Source organism: Armigeres subalbatus, chromosome 2 (genome assembly GCF_024139115.2).
Source record: "Armigeres subalbatus isolate Guangzhou_Male chromosome 2, GZ_Asu_2, whole genome shotgun sequence".
NCBI lineage: Eukaryota > Metazoa > Arthropoda > Insecta > Diptera > Culicidae > Armigeres > Armigeres subalbatus.
The window spans coordinates 264623310-264639354 of NC_085140.1; the positions used below are offsets into that span (position 1 = coordinate 264623310).

Sequence of the window (16045 nt, forward strand, 5' to 3'; positions counted from 1 at the left end):
GGTGGTTTACTATAAATGACTGCTGAGTACCTGTGAAGCATTATGTAAGCATTTTCAACAAGAAATAACGGGTATCGTTCACGCATTGTGCCATTTCAAGGCATAAATTGAATCAAATTTGTGAAATAAAATGAGAAATCGACAATAAAAAATATTCAGATTTTGTCACATGCCCAATTTTATCACACCAGAATTCACCAGGGGGTGATAAATTCAGGATATTACTGTATCACCTTGTTACAAAATTAACGAGAAAAGATGCATTTTCGGCCAAAACTATACTTTAAAGACAAAAAATCTACAAAGTTGTTCTGGACACTTGGGCCCTTATTATAGAGTTATCAAAAAACCTAGTAACCCATTTCAAACAAAATGTAAAACATAACATTATTTTTATTTTATAGCACCGCTTTTTCCAATCCACTTTGCCATATAAACTTTTCTGTATCACTTAAGCTCACTTATTTAGGGCATTTTTTGTTACATAGATTATGTTGTCCCTCAAAAAAACATTTTTTTAATCTGCACATTTTATTTTTCACGAATGTCACCTTCTGAAGACTTATAAAGTTTTCAAAAACGCGTATTTTACTATAAAAATATTGTCTGTATCTTTTTCAATTGTCGAGTTATATCAATTTATTTGAAAAAAATATGACATTAGTAAAATTAGTAAAACTTGAGATGTAAATATAACATATATCTATTTTTTGACATGCCTTGCTCTTTCAAATGCCGTGTTTACATATTTTCCAATCGGAGATATCAAATTTTGAAGAAAAAAAAACGCAGTTTAGACAGAAAACAGTTATAAACTTTGGTTGACAAAAGATATTGAGAATATTTATACATTAAAAGCTGCATTTTTTGAGCTCTAAAAGTCACCCCAAGACGACTTTTCCGAAAAATCGAAAACAAAAAAGTAGATTAAAAATACATTTTTTTATGGACACCCTAATCGTAGGTAAATAGTAGTTTGTGCAACTAGTTGCAAAAAGATGATTTTTTCAGCACGAGTTGTACGTTTATATATAAATACTACGAGTGCTGAAAAAATTGAGTTTTGCAACGAGTTGCACACGCTATTTTTTGCAATGACGAAAAATGAGGTTTAATATGATAAATCTGTACCAAAATGGTACAATTTTATTTACTTCACATGATCAATCTTGCCAAAATATCATGCTGCTACTGGAAACAAACATATTCCATGTTATCGCGCCACATTGTATGCTCGACAGACCATAAAGCGATAGACAAACCTTCCTTTGGAGAATTTGATGTCATGCCCATTAAATTATTTCATTTATTATGTGACATGGAGAATACAATATTTAAACACTCACCCAAGCTAAATGAGCTAAATGTGGTCATGTAACTACTGTTCTACTGCTGGTTTTTCATTATAGCACCCAAATGAGTGCTATAATGAATTTTATGCAACCCATTTGAGTTGCATAATGTTCATTAAAGCACCGATTTCATTGGTATGGAAAAGTAGGCCGTTTCATCACTCAAATGTCAACTGTAAAACAGGTATTATGATCAGGAATTGCAAAAATTACTTTAAATCAGCCAACTGAAGGGCTACAGAAAACGTTTTTTTTTACCGAAATTTATCGGAATGAACTCAGTTGCTCGGCATCGGTCGAATACGACGAACGCGATTGCAGATGTGTTCTACCGGAATAAGTTTTGCTTTTCAATAGTTTGCCTGTTATCTTTGTTTTGTATTACAGTCAAACCTCCATGAGTCGATATTGAAGGGACCATCGACTCATGGAAATATCGAGATGAGGAATACAAAATCGATGGGAAGCTCTTTGAAGGGACCATCACAGTAACCTAGAAAATATTTTTTTATATGGCATAATTTGCTTCCATGAGTCGATATCGAGTCATAGAACATCGACTCATGGAGGTTTGACTGTAGTCAGTAGGCGCACCGTTGCGTCGTTTGCTTTTCTACTGTGCACACAAAAAAATTTAAAGGAATCGTCATGAGCGAGGTGTTTATTAATACAAAAGATATTTTAGTTACTAGATAAAGATTGTCGCTTCGGTTCCCTTTGTTCTGCTGTCCGAAACATGTGTGGTACATACCTGTCAAATCGTATGGATTTTCCTTCTTTGACATTTAGCTACCCTATCCTCGCCAGCAAAAGATGTTCCGGACAGCGACGACAGCGACAATCTTTATCTAGTAACTAAAATATCTTTTATTAATACGGTCCAATTCCGTTTCTCGATCGATTCACCTCGACCCTCGAGGGTAGAGATTGCTGAGTTCGTAAAGCAATTGGAATGTGATGTGTCGCATGTGGAAGCTTTCTACAAGCTGACAGAAAACCGAAGGATTTGCATCAAGTTTACTTCGGAGGCTGTGATGTTAGAATCTGTTCAAAAAAATGCGGAGCCTCGGAAATTTAAATACGTTAGTGGTAAAACTGTGGAGGTGTGTATGATGGTAGCGGGAGGTAATACTCGTTACCTTCGAGTGTTTGATCTGCCACCGGAGGTATCAGACAACGCACTGTCAGCGGTTCTCAACCAGTACGGAAAAGTGCATCGTACCATTCGCGAAAAGTTTCCTCCTAACCTGGGATTGAACCATGAACCATTGAACCACGAAATTATTTGAGATCATCACCCAGTAAACCACATATCGTATAACAAACAGCAAATAAAGTCGCATTTGCGTCCACCAAAAATCTGAATCGCATTGTATATCAAACTTTGTCAGATTATTGTCAAAAGATGTTGTATTGAATGCATCGTATACGATAATTTTTACCGTAGTGAAAATCAATCGTAATTGTGTGAATAAAAACTCGTAATGACTTATACTCCTTGCAATACGCAAGATTAATAAATAATTTTATTTTAATTGTTTTCGGCTCCGTAAAGTTTAGGGAAACATCTGAGCCCTAATAAACAAATAATAAAAAAACACTTTGTAGAACATTACATGTCAGTATTCCGTGTAATATTTTTAAATTTTTTTTATATAATATGCCACCCTATTTTTTGATAGCACCATATTTTTTTTTCTATTCCTTTCTTTATTTGGTAGGCACTCTGTGCCTCTGAACCGCTATTGTGCCTGTGAATCTACTGTGAAAATATCTTATAAGAATTGAACTAACGAAGATTAAAAGCGTATAGGCTACCCTAAACCTAAGCGATTCCATCGTCGTGACTTTATCGCTGTGTTGGGTCGCTGCATGCAATATTACATTTACGCTTCCATACCAGACAGGATTGCAGTCGTCAATCGACGGCGACAGTCGTGTGTTTGGGGAACCCTTAAACTGTACATTGATTGCAAGCGAAAATTTCTCGCACTACATGTAGTTAGCAGCATAAAACAACGCAGAAACCATTAAAGGTGTTATTAACAATGGCAGTAAGACTGCCAACATTCCGTTTTTAGCAATTCAGCAGTAAGATGCTTTTCTTCTCATATATTTGCATGATCTGGCAAAATCAAGGGCTTGCCTTTATTACTGTTTGTAGAAACATACACGATGAAGACATTCGTGAAATTCCTCGAAATTTCCCTCATGAATTTCTTCAGAACGCCCACCAGGAATTTTTAGGAAAATTCTTTTGGGTATTCCTTCGGTCATTTTTCCGGAATTTTTTTTGCAACTCTCACAGAAATTACTTCGAAATTTCTTTTTAAAAACCTTTAGAATTAGGAAGGAAGGAGGAAGTTTCTAAGGTATTTACGAAGAAATTTTTAAAGAAATTTTAAAAGGAATTTCCAAGTAATTTCTAAATAAAGCTCTGACGAAATTTTTAAAGGAATTCATAAAGGAGTTTCCGTAGAATTTTTTGAAGTTTTCTTAGAATTGCCTCAAAACAAAAATGTCTTGATGAATCTCCGAAGTAATTTTCCGAGAATTTTCTGGAAAAAATCCCTAGAGTAAATTCCGAAAAAAATATTTGGAGGAATGTCCAAAGAAATTCTTGAACAAAATAATGTCGGGGTTTTCGTTGGAAATTCCGGAGGAATTACTGGAAAAATTTCCGATGGTTTCAGGAGGAATACCTGAAATATTTTTTTAATTGGGATTTTTTGGAAAACATTCCAAAGAATTTCTAGGGACTTTTTCAATAAATTAAAATGCCATATTTTTTTTTATATTTGAAATTGCCTGACATATTTTTAATTGATTTACCGCTTGACTTATTAACGCCTCCAATTTTAGCTTTTACTACTGACGCCAAAATAAAAATGAACCAATTACGCCAAAAGTTCTGGTGTCCCACCATCACCAGAGCTCTGGCGCCGCCAGATCTAGCGAATCGCTGTCCGTCAAATTTTGGTTTCTCATAGAAACCAAAGGAGGTGCCTCACTGTAATCATCATCATTTACTTCCCAGAAAAAAGTTAAATTTTTCAATATTCAAGTACAAACAATTGATTGAGGGAGTGGAATTCTTTGTTTCAGAGGCATGAAACCAAGCATTGTTTCTAAGCATTAAAAAATTCGCAACAGTCATCCTAGTTGAAAAGTTTAGATTTTCGTTGTACGATTCTTAAATACTTCCACCAGTATCCCAAGCAGCACAAGTCTAATAAAACTGGTTACAGCAACCTAATTGTGACTAAATCGGGTCACACATAAGCTACAGTGATCTGCTCGGGATGCGATATTAGTAAGTTACCCTATATGGCCTTAAACATACCCGATGACCTTCCAAGTGCATAGATCTTCATTCGCGAAGTACATTTTCGCATAATTCTCAACTAACTTTTTGTAGTTTAACAAAAGGCTATGCCATTGCCAACATGATTCCACTGTCAATGTCGGATGCAAAGAAAGTTTTCCCTTCAGTGCCAGTCAAATCCCGAAAAATCTTCAAAGGCTGTTCTGTCTGTGGAAGCTTGAAAGAGCAGCACAATCCGGAAGGCGACACGTAGCTAACGGAGCATAATAAATTGATGTCACAAAACTTTCTCCCGTTATGAGTTTGCATAAAAAAGGGACGTTTTCAAGAGCATTGCCTCAACCGTCTCCTGCATTGCAAATGCGGTTTGGATGAATCATATCGATGCTAAAATAAAACCTAGATGAGAATTGAACTGTAAAATGCAAGATTTTTACAAACAATGTATTTGTTTTACAAGAGGCCTTTGAGTAGTAATTTCAGTAATCCAGCTTATCGTACCCAATTGGAAGGTGTTGCATGGTAATATGTGGTAATTTTTTTACGCTCTTCTCAGTCTATCAAAAGTCAAAGTTCGCCTATGATGAAATTCCAATGACAATTAACACATAGCCGAAAAAATACCCTCTGAATGTTTCTTGATGTTTTGATGTTTTTTTTTCGTGGGGATTACTCATTGTTTCATTGACGCTGAGGTCTTATTCGACTAAAACCAAAACGTGTCAAAAAAAACCTGGGTGTAAAGCTTTCCTGTTGGAGAAAATGGGTACGAATCTTACTCAACCAAATTGATCGAACGAAAGCTGAGTGGTAAATCACGAGTATGCAAACAAACCAATCACCATCAATATGAATATGAAACGATAACGAAATCATTAAAACTGATCCGTGGTGCCCATCGATGGAGATACTCGTCCGGACGTGTAGGACGTACCAGACCGGGCTAAATGAATTCAGATGTTTTCGCATACTCACCTCTCGCCTTATGTTGGTTGAAATGCAAATTGGCTAGCAAAAACAGTCCACCGATGATTGCACTCTGCATTTTCCTGTTTTCTTTTTAATTGGATTTGCAGTTTTCGATGAAACTCCGCACTGTGGGAAGCATTTTCTATTGGCTATTGGTAAGACGTTTCTCGTTGTTGATTAGTTCGATTCAACAGTGGTTGCCTGAAATAGAAATATGGAATAACATATGATCAGTTCATCCATTGTATAGGGTAAAAGTTCCGATAGTCGTGGGTGTTCCTATAGTTGCGGTAGTGTTGTTTTTACACAATCTACGTATTTAACGCAGCAACCCATATGGTCTATCAATTTATTGACCTCTCATTATACGAAATACAAGAAAACAGGTTGAGAATTGCATAAAAATTGGTAAAGTATCAATAAAATACCTTTTCCTTTTCTCTGCTTTGCACCAATAGTTGCGGTAGTGTTCCTATAGTTGCGAGTCCAATATGAAAACAATGGGATTCTCAACTATAGGTACACGAATTAAAAAATACCACAACTATTGGAACACTGCACCTATAAATGGAGGTACCATTTTAGGTAACAATGATGTATGCTGCTGCAATTAGGACCCCTTTCGGATCAAACATAATTAATAAAGTTACATGTGCACCCTTGAGGTAAGTGAAATGAAGTATAGGCTTGGTGTGAACCAATAAATAGTGGTGGAACGTGCTTAGTTCCTCCACTATTGGGTCTTTTACCCTATGTGATTGAAAATACGAAAAAACAACATTTGAAAGTTTGAAAAATGACCGATTTCCGGTGAATGTTTACATTTATTATGAACTGATGTGCTAGGTGTTCTAATGGCTTCCGCTTCTACATTACAAGCAGGAGGGCATGGCTCGTCCCTTTGCTTCTTTGTATTTCACTTTGTATTTGAGATGCATCATCAAGGAGTGTTTGTTTTCCAGTTATTGACACTCAAACAAATGGACGTGAAGAGGAACGATAAAGTATTTTGGGCAGAAAACACGAAAAAAAGAAGAGCCAACATTTTCAGAGCATCGTAATCGTAATACAGTTCTAGATAGAGAGGGCGCAAAAGTCATTGCTCAGAACTATAGATGGGTGCAGTATTCACGGACAGGGATGCCTGACATACAGACATGTCTGTATTTATACAGACACTAGCAGACCAGACGAGCTTCGTTTCGGTTAAAATTGATTTATTCTCTGATTAGTTCCCGAGTTATGCAGAAATTAATTATATTTATTTGTATGGGAGCTCACTTTTCCAGAAGGGGAAGGGTTTCGAACCATATCTTCCCTTCCAAAACCTCCACATGCCACATTTGGTTCCATTTGCTTGATTAATTCTCTAGTTATGAAGAAATTGGTGTTTGTATGGGAGCCCCCCTTTCCAACATACAGATTACAGACATTATACAGACTTTTGGTTGAAGTTACAGAATTTTACAGACATTAGGTTTTCGAAAACTTTGGGCTTCCAAACATAATCCTGTTGGGCTTTCTAATTAAACCATTTTGAGTTTTCAAGTAAAATCGTTATGGAGATTTCGTACGGAATTCTATAAGGTTTCCAAACGGAATCATTTAGGAATTTCGAGCGCAGCCTTTTGGGTTTCTAAACAGGATTCCTTTTGATTCTTTTCGGAAAGCTAAAGAGATTCCATTCTGAGGCCCAAAATGGTCCCGATCGAAAGCCCAAAAAGAACTCCATTAGAAGCCCAAAGGATATCCGTTCGTATGGATATCCGTACAGAGCTATGGGAACTTCCGAACTTAATCCTTCTGCTTTCACTAACGGAATCCATTCGAGCTTCTGAACGAAAATCTTTTGGAGTTTCAAACGGAATAACTCTGAAATCCCCAAAGAGATCCTTCTGGACTTCCAAACGGAATTCTTATGGGATTTTGAATAAAATCATTCTAGAATTTACAATGTTATGAAAACTCATATGTGAATATGTACATAATGTGGAAGATAATGATTTGAAAAATGTATTGGGGGTAACCACTTTCCCTTCGGTGGGACTCGAACCCACAACCCTACAGTACTAAATACTCACGCTCCTTTAATGTGAACGTGTACTATACACATGTGGAAGTGTTGGCTTGACAAATGGATTGCGAGTGATTTGACTATGCGTCCATTTGGGAATCTCGAGCTCATTCAGTAGCCGCTAGGTTGCGAAGGCCGACGGAGGTCCTTCGTAGCTTAGTTGGTTAAAGCACCAGTCTAGCGTACTGAGGGTCGTGGGTTTAAGTCCCGTAAATAAATGTAAATTAATGCCCAAGTCAGGTGGTTTAATACCCCGGAATTAGACAATTAGCTTTGATTGACCCACATAATGTGTCCAAGTCTCTCTTGTTCTTCTTATTGGCATTACATCCCCACACTGGGACAGCTTAGTGTTCATTAAACACTTCCACAGTTATTAACTGCGAGGTTTCTAAGCCAGGTTACCATTTTTGCATTCGTATATCATGAGGCTAACACGATGATACTTTTATGCCCAGGGAAGTCGAAATAATTTCCTATCCGAAAATTGCCTAGACCGGCACCTGGAATCGAACCCAACCACCCTCAGCATGGTCTTGCTTTGTAGCCGCGCGTCTTACCGCACGGCTAAATCTCTCACATCAACTAATTTGGATAGAAAATCGTTGTTGTATACCATTCATTGGCAACACATTTTCATCAACTGATACAGAATACTACGTCGATCAAGAATAATCAAAAACTTTTTAGGAAGTATCTGTCCGGGCACGGACGGGTAGCGGTGGAACTGTCGGAATATTGGCCTCGACATCGATAACCTTCCCACAGAAAGACTGCCTGAAATGAGCCACCAGTAGGCTCAGCAGTGTATCTCTGCCCTTCGACTGAAAAGCCTCCGAGTCCGTACGATAACGACTGAAGGAGAAAATTATGTTACTTTTATAGCCTTAAAAAGAGCTGTTTGTTTCGGCTCAGTCAAAAAAATAAGAAAGAGATATTTTCAATTAATGATGTATTTCGCGTGATGGTATAAAAAAGACTGAACGCACTGCGAGACGATTAACGATTAATTTCTATTTATTTTCTTTTTGCTTTTCTTGTTTACTAAGCGTACGTAAAGGTTATACGTTCGCTTCCAGAACAATGTATGTGTGCAAAAAAAATGTCACTCATTTTTAGGGCAATTATACTTAACCAATTTGCTCGCAACAAGTTGTATTTGACGGTGAATCCTGTCTTATTGTTTCCCATTGAAAATTTATCAGATCGCACTATGGGCTCAAACGTTATGGCCAAAATACTATTTTTTAATATTGACGAGAAATGCACCCACACCGCTAGGTGGACTAACAAGGGTTTTTGTGGCTTAATAATAATTTTTCATTATAAGTGGTCAACCACTGGGCCCATCATCTTTAGAACTATTCATTTTGCCTAGAAGAGATTAAAATATGACGTCCACTTCTTTTTGGGATTTTGAGACCCCCTCCCCCTTCCCTCTGTCACGCTTTTTTGAAGACCTACACGGAAGAAAAAAAGTACCCAAAATTGAGTATTTTAAAACTTACTTTTGAGTTATTTTTTCTCTTCTCTTTCATCCACTCTTTCTTTTGTTGTCAAAAACAAAAGAGCCAAACAATCCAACGACGCCAGTTCAATACCTGAGAGAGAGAAGACAGCTCGCTTTATTTACGTTCATCCTAATGTCACCGCGATCCAGTCACTGCGAACCGAAAAAATAAACACTGCGATGCAACTTCAAATGGTCGAAACCAAAATTATTTATTTAGCAATTTATGTTCGCAACTTTTCTTATATCTGCCACAGTGAATTGAACCCATAATTATTCAAGTGAATGATCCCGTATTATGAGAAATAAGTTTTATTCCACGTTAGGAAGTTCATAAGCATTGAAATCAGCTAATTGGAACAAGTTTTTATTGGAGTGAAAAATGTTGCTTCCGACGTTATGAAATGTTACTTCGATTTGTTGAGTTTCCACCGTTTCCACACAAATAAAGAAGAAGAAGACATAGTAAATAAACGATCTGTCAGTGAAGTGGCTTCTCTCTCTCAGTTCAATACGGGAAGCCAATTTTGAGTTTTATTACCTAAGGTCGAGATTGAGTGAATTAAACTTACATTTGGGTAAATAAATTTTCCGTTGTGTACTTTTTTAACATGGGAGTAAAGGCAAAGTACTTCGACCCTACTTACTCAATTTTGGCTTCCCGTACGGATGTTCGAGGTTGGGTGGATTAAACTCACTATTGGGTAGTTTATTTCTTCCGTGTAGTACATGTACTGTCACAAAATCTTAGACCCCCTCCCCCCTAAAACCTGTGGCATCATTTTTGAACGACCCCCTATGGACTTAGGAGTTTTTTTTTACCGGGGATCGGTTTGTGTGCGAGCATTTTTTCCATAGACATGGTTGCGATCGTCCCACGCATTTGAAGTGCGCTGGTATGGCAATTACATGCAAGAGTAACTTTCTTCCATTTCACTTTCGTAAGCCATTATTTTGTGTTTTTTGCCACTGAAGACTTCTAAATGAGCATGAACATATGCATTATGACCGCACAATTCGTAGTTGCTACTCCGTGATTGACTGAACTTGCGAAATTGTACAGAGAACACAATGAATGGGGCTTGGGATTAGCTACCCATTCTCAATGTACACGTTTCGGGAGCTCAAATATTTAATGTCAATAACGGCGCCGGCCACGTCCTTACGGTCATACAGGAATGGAAGGATTGTTAGTCCGACTCTCGTTGCTACTAGAGACCGAGTACACCTCTGCATCTCCACGATTGTCTTGGGAAAGGATATCGTTTTAGTTACAAAGGATAGTACATTCAAAGTTAATTGCCTATATGCCGGGTATTAAGCCACCCGGAGTGGAAATTAATTACTATGTCTGAAACTTGATTATGCATATGTACAACATGTGATAGATTTAGTTCGGAAAAGGTATTGGAGGGTAACCCCACCGAAGGGGCGGTTACCCTCCAATACCTTTTCCGAACTAAATCTATCACATGTTGTACATATGCATAATCAAGTTTCAGACATAGTAATACAAAGGATAATTTATCTGGATTCACTTCGATATTCGATAGCTATTCTTATTACCGGTCGCGCAATACAGAACACAATTAAGGCTCCCCCAAACCTAAGCGATTTCATCGCCGCGATCGCGACAGCTAGTCGCCGCGATTCTATCGTTGGGTCGCTGCAGGCAATGTTCCATTCACCCTTCCATACCAACGGCGACAGAATCGCAGTCGCCAAGCGATAGAATCGCGTCGCGATTGTCTCATCGCGTGTGTTTGGGGGAACCTTTATTCGGCCGATCGCGCGATCGTTCTGCTGTCCGAAACAAGAGAAATCTCGCACTCTTTTTTGCCACTGAAGACTTCTAAAATATATAAACTATTATTTCCATAAGCATTACTTAATATTTTTCCTTTCCTGTGGCTTTAAAAGGTGGCCTACAACCGGATATAAAAATTGTGTTAGTCAAAAGCAACACTTCATATAAGTAGCTGTATTTGTTTCTGTTTATGTAAAACATTACAGTTACTTCGGAGAATAGTTAGATAAGGTCTGTAGCTTTCCATTGGTGACCATTAGAGCGATTCAAATTTTGACTTTTTTGCTCCTTTATGCTTAAACGATGGCATTTGCTATTTTATTAATCTTCCCAAATTTTTAGCTAATTTGGATGTAACTAGACTGAGCACGCGCAAGCTTACCGTTCGAAGCAGTGGCGTAGCCAGAAAATTGGTCTGGGGGGGGGGGGGTTTCTGAACATTTTTTTTTTCGAAAAAAAATATTTCTTCCAAAAACTTTGTCTCTGGGGGGGGGTTTAACCCCAAAACCACCCCCGTGGCTACGCCACTGGTTCGAAGTATTAACTTCAATACCAGATTAACGAAAATCCGTATTAAATCGTGTATTATCCTCGTTGGTGCTTACCACCATTAAAATTTTGAACATAATTTTCGAACTGGTGAACAATAGAGCCGGAGCAATGACCGCAGTCGAAACAAATATATAGTGCAGAGTGTCTTAAAAGTGCTGCAGAAACCTGCATGTTTGTGCAGGCACAGAGTGATCGATTGTTAGCATGGGAAATGCCCTGGCTAATAATGTGATCAAGGAATGTAAATGCGCAAAAGTGTAATGGAAAAATGGTAAGTAATTTATGATGAATCACAAATGAGTTTTTAATTATTAATTGATTTTATTACCAAATACGCGCACGAATAAAAAATAAAATTTGATCCAGGAAGTATGAAAGCACTTTAGATATCCTTATGATATGTGGGTGTAATCACGCGGGGATTATTGTGGACGACTATAGCTTTGGGAAAGAAATAAAAGAAGTCTACCGAAATCTAATCTGGCAACAGGTTAAGGTGAAGGTGGGTTGAGTACCAAAACAAAGCTTTGAAAGTATTGGTACAATGAAAACTGTCATATACTGTAGTAGTATTGGTGTAGCATTTATAAAAAAGCAAAGAATTTAGTAGGGTGGTCCAAAAAACGACCCAGCTCCACCACGCTCAATCAATTCCGTCCCATGCTCTAATGGGAAACTAAACCTTTCATTACACTGACTACAGTGCTTCTCTTCCAAACGCTGGCGAAAAGAGAACCCACATAGCTGAATGAAAACCGCACCTTGGGAAAGATCCATTGATTACGTAACGCAAAAAATAGCATTTTATACCCCGCTCACTCCCATGTCACACTTTTTGTATGAAGTATCTGCTCCTGGTGCGATAGATATCACAGACAAATTCTGGCTATTTTGTTGAATTACACGTTTCACTGATGCTTTCTGAGAAGCCTAATTATCATGCTAAGGATTGGTAATCTCGAATAAAATCGACTCACAACTATCGGAACGACAATTCAATAAGCATTGTCTATGGAGTCAAAGCTTCTTCAATATTTCATCCAATCATATGGTCTCCCCCCTCGCCATGGCCCAGTGACGAAGCGCCACAATCAGAATAATGTAAAATTAAACCTCGCCATATCAACTGTCATACAAACCTGAAACGACCTGTGCACTGTAAGCCGCTATTAAAACCAGCCCAAACCATCGGAAAACACCCAGAATATGAAACATATTCGACTGAGCGTGGCGGAGCAAAATAATTTTTGAGCCACCCTAAATATAAGTTTTCTGCTGCCGCTGCCGGTGTTTACATTCGCTCCGTGATTAGTTTTTAGTCGTTTTTTTCGATCAAGAATAGCAGTTTATATTAAGTTTTCGCTTCCAACAAGTGACTGATTTCAAAAAGTGATGTTTAATTGGCATTCCATCAACATTTCGGGCTGCTCATGTGCGGAGAAGTGTGTGAAAACTTGATTTTTTCAATGCCCCTTGAGAGGAAGTGAAGTGCAGTGATAAGCCCACCAAATCGCGAACGGCTATTAAATTGGCACGAAGCTGCTGATTTATTCTATAATTCGAACCGAAATGCATAGGACTCTCTGAAGAAACATGTTAATTATCACGGGAAGTAAATAAATATGCTGTGAGCAGGTTAGTAATTTGAATATTAAACTTTTGTTCGATGCTGTTCGATGCATTCGAATGTTGGTGGGAGAGGAGTGCGGGAGGTGTGGTAACGACCCGTGGAAGGTCCGCCCGAATAAAAAATATTATAGAAAAACAATACAATGTATTGTAACATCACTATAAAACACAATAAATTTACAATAAATTTGAACGTAGATGAAATAATAGAAATACATTAGAATGTATTGTTATGAACCATTCATTAAATTGTAAATGAAGTTTTCGCATTAGAACGTACGGGTTGTTAAGTATCGTAACTATACAAAATTTGATATTTTTTCATACACTTTTTTTTGTTAAGCAATAGAGTGTATCGTAAATATATTGTTGAAATATCAGAAGAAAACCGTTCAAATTACATTAGGTTGAATTGTATTTTTATAGTAAAACAATACGATATTGGATTTCTTAATTATGACAGCTTTACCGGTCAAAATGAAGTTTTAAGAAAAATAATGCATATTTGCGGCAATAGGATAAATATTGTTATATTGCTAATATGCAATTTGAACAACATTTTCAGAAGTTATCAATGATTAAAATTTATGCACTAACATGTAAGGGTATGCGATAACACACTTTTTTCTAACGGAACGAAACGAAACGAAATTTCAAATGTCTATGTTGATTCGAAAGGAAACGAAACGAAATATAGATTTACTTTCGTGGCTTCGAAACGATACGAAATCAAGATCCATTTAATTCGAAATTTTTCGAAACGAAACGAAATTTGATTTTTTTCCGCGGAATTTTTATTGAATTGGTTGTACATTATAATCACAATTCTGATTTCATTTTTTTAAGTCAAATAACTTCTTTGCGATCAATCGAGTCATAGTAACAGAAGAAGCAGTATGTGATAAATTGCCACAATCCGCTACCACTACCGCCGCCTGTTAGTGCTCAAAAGTTTCATCTCCTCGAAAAAGTCCCTATGCTAAATTTAATTTTAGCTCAATTGGACTTCGTTAAGGGTTTGACCAAAACGGTTAAAGTTTGACTGTTTCGAAACACGGAAATTCCCCAAGTGGGGGAGGGTGGATAAGGCAAAAATTCGAAATCAATTTTTGTTTTGATGCCAAATGTCTTAAAAATGCACGAAATATCGAGAACTGGTGTTATCTGTAAAAAAAAAAGAATTAAAAAATACTTTTTGCAATTCCTGATCATAATACCTGGTTTACAGTTGTCATTTGAGTGATAAAACGGCCTACTTTTCCATACCAACAGAATGGGTGCTTTAATGACCATTATGCAACTCAAATGGGTTGCATAATATTCATTATAGCACTCATTTGGGTGCTATAATGAAAAACCTACATTGGGACAGTAGTTACATGACTAATTTTAGCTGAATTAGTTTGGGTGAGTGTTTAAATAGTGTACTCTAAGCGTCTCGTAATAATTGAAATGGTTTGTTGGACATAACATCACAATTTTCCAAAGGCAATTGCATCCATCTCTTTAGCTTTTCAAGCTATGCAATTTGGCAGATAAGATGGAATCTTATTGTTCTCTGCCGCAACATAATTTATTCGCATGAATGATCATGTGGAGTAAATTCGATTGTACAATTTTGGTATAGATTTATCATATTAAAGCTCATTTTTCGTCATTGCAAAAAATAGCGTGTGCAACTCGTTGAAAAAATCATCTTTTTGCAACTAGTTGCACAAACTACTATTTCTGGACTAAAATTTTTTGGAACTTAAAAAATTTTGGAAGTCAAAAAAAAAATGATGCCAAATGTCTTAGAAATGCATGAATCGTCGAGATCTGCTGTTATATCGGAAAAAAGTTTTTGGAAAAAAATTGACTTTTTGGGACTTGGGATTTTTTAGAAATTTATAGAAATAAAAAAAAATTATGCGAAATGTCTTAGAAATGCATGAAACGTCGGGACAACACCAGATATAGACGTTTCATGCATTTCTAAATCGTTTAAAATTGAAATAAAAAAAATCTGTTTCGAAAATTTTTCTTAGTCCCAAAAAGTCAATTTTATACAAAAAAATTGTTTTCAGGATAACACCAGATCTCGACGTTTCATGCATTTCAAAGACACTTGGCATCTAAAAAAATTTTGATTTCGAATTTTTCCCGTACCCCCGCCCCCCCCTCGCGAAATTTTCGTGTTTCAAAACAGTCAAATTTTGACCGCATTGGTCAAACCCTTAACGAAGTCCGATTGAGCTGAAATTTTGCATAGGGACTTTTTTCGAGGAGATGCAAATTTTGAGCACTACCCGTTTTTGAAATTTGAGAAATCGATTTTCATTTGCACCCTAGTAAGTATATAATATAAACATTGTAGGATTTTTTTTTGTGTTCGGATTCAAATTCTATTAAAAACCTTATTTCACTTTGTGTAAATCATGTAATTCATATTATCATATTATATTATCAGCGTGGTTCTATGGTATTGGTATAACTCAAAACTAAAAACTGAATGAACAGATTTTTGCCTCATACAAAAAGTTGTACCAAAAGGCTGTCATTGCCTTCCAAATTTGACCTTTTCATAGGATGCTCGGAGATCCACAGTCTTATATACGATCAGCTCGGCTAGTAGGAGAGGAAAATGACAGTTGAGACGTTGAGACCGATGCTCTGCATCTCTGTGAGCGCCACAGGAAAGGAATCGTTGATAAGTCGGAAAGGTAATTCCAGTGAAGCCACCTTGGTAAGCAACTAAACATTTATGGTAAACGAAGTAAACTAGAAGATGAAAACTGTGTTTCAAATCAATCCAACGCAAAATCAATGTGCTTCGTTCAATAAATTC

At 37.0% G+C, this 16045-nt stretch overlaps 1 long non-coding RNA gene across 1 annotated transcript in view; it reads right to left on the reverse strand.

Annotated features, from left to right (window-relative positions):
* Positions 1 to 5657: 5657 nt before the first annotated feature.
* LOC134216281 (uncharacterized) overlaps positions 5658 to 16045 on the reverse strand; it is a 45041-nt gene continuing 34653 nt past the window's right edge. Inside the window, exon 3 of the long non-coding RNA XR_009980591.1 lies at positions 5658 to 5847. This is a non-coding gene — a long non-coding RNA (uncharacterized LOC134216281). The remainder of the gene's footprint in view (positions 5848 to 16045) is intronic.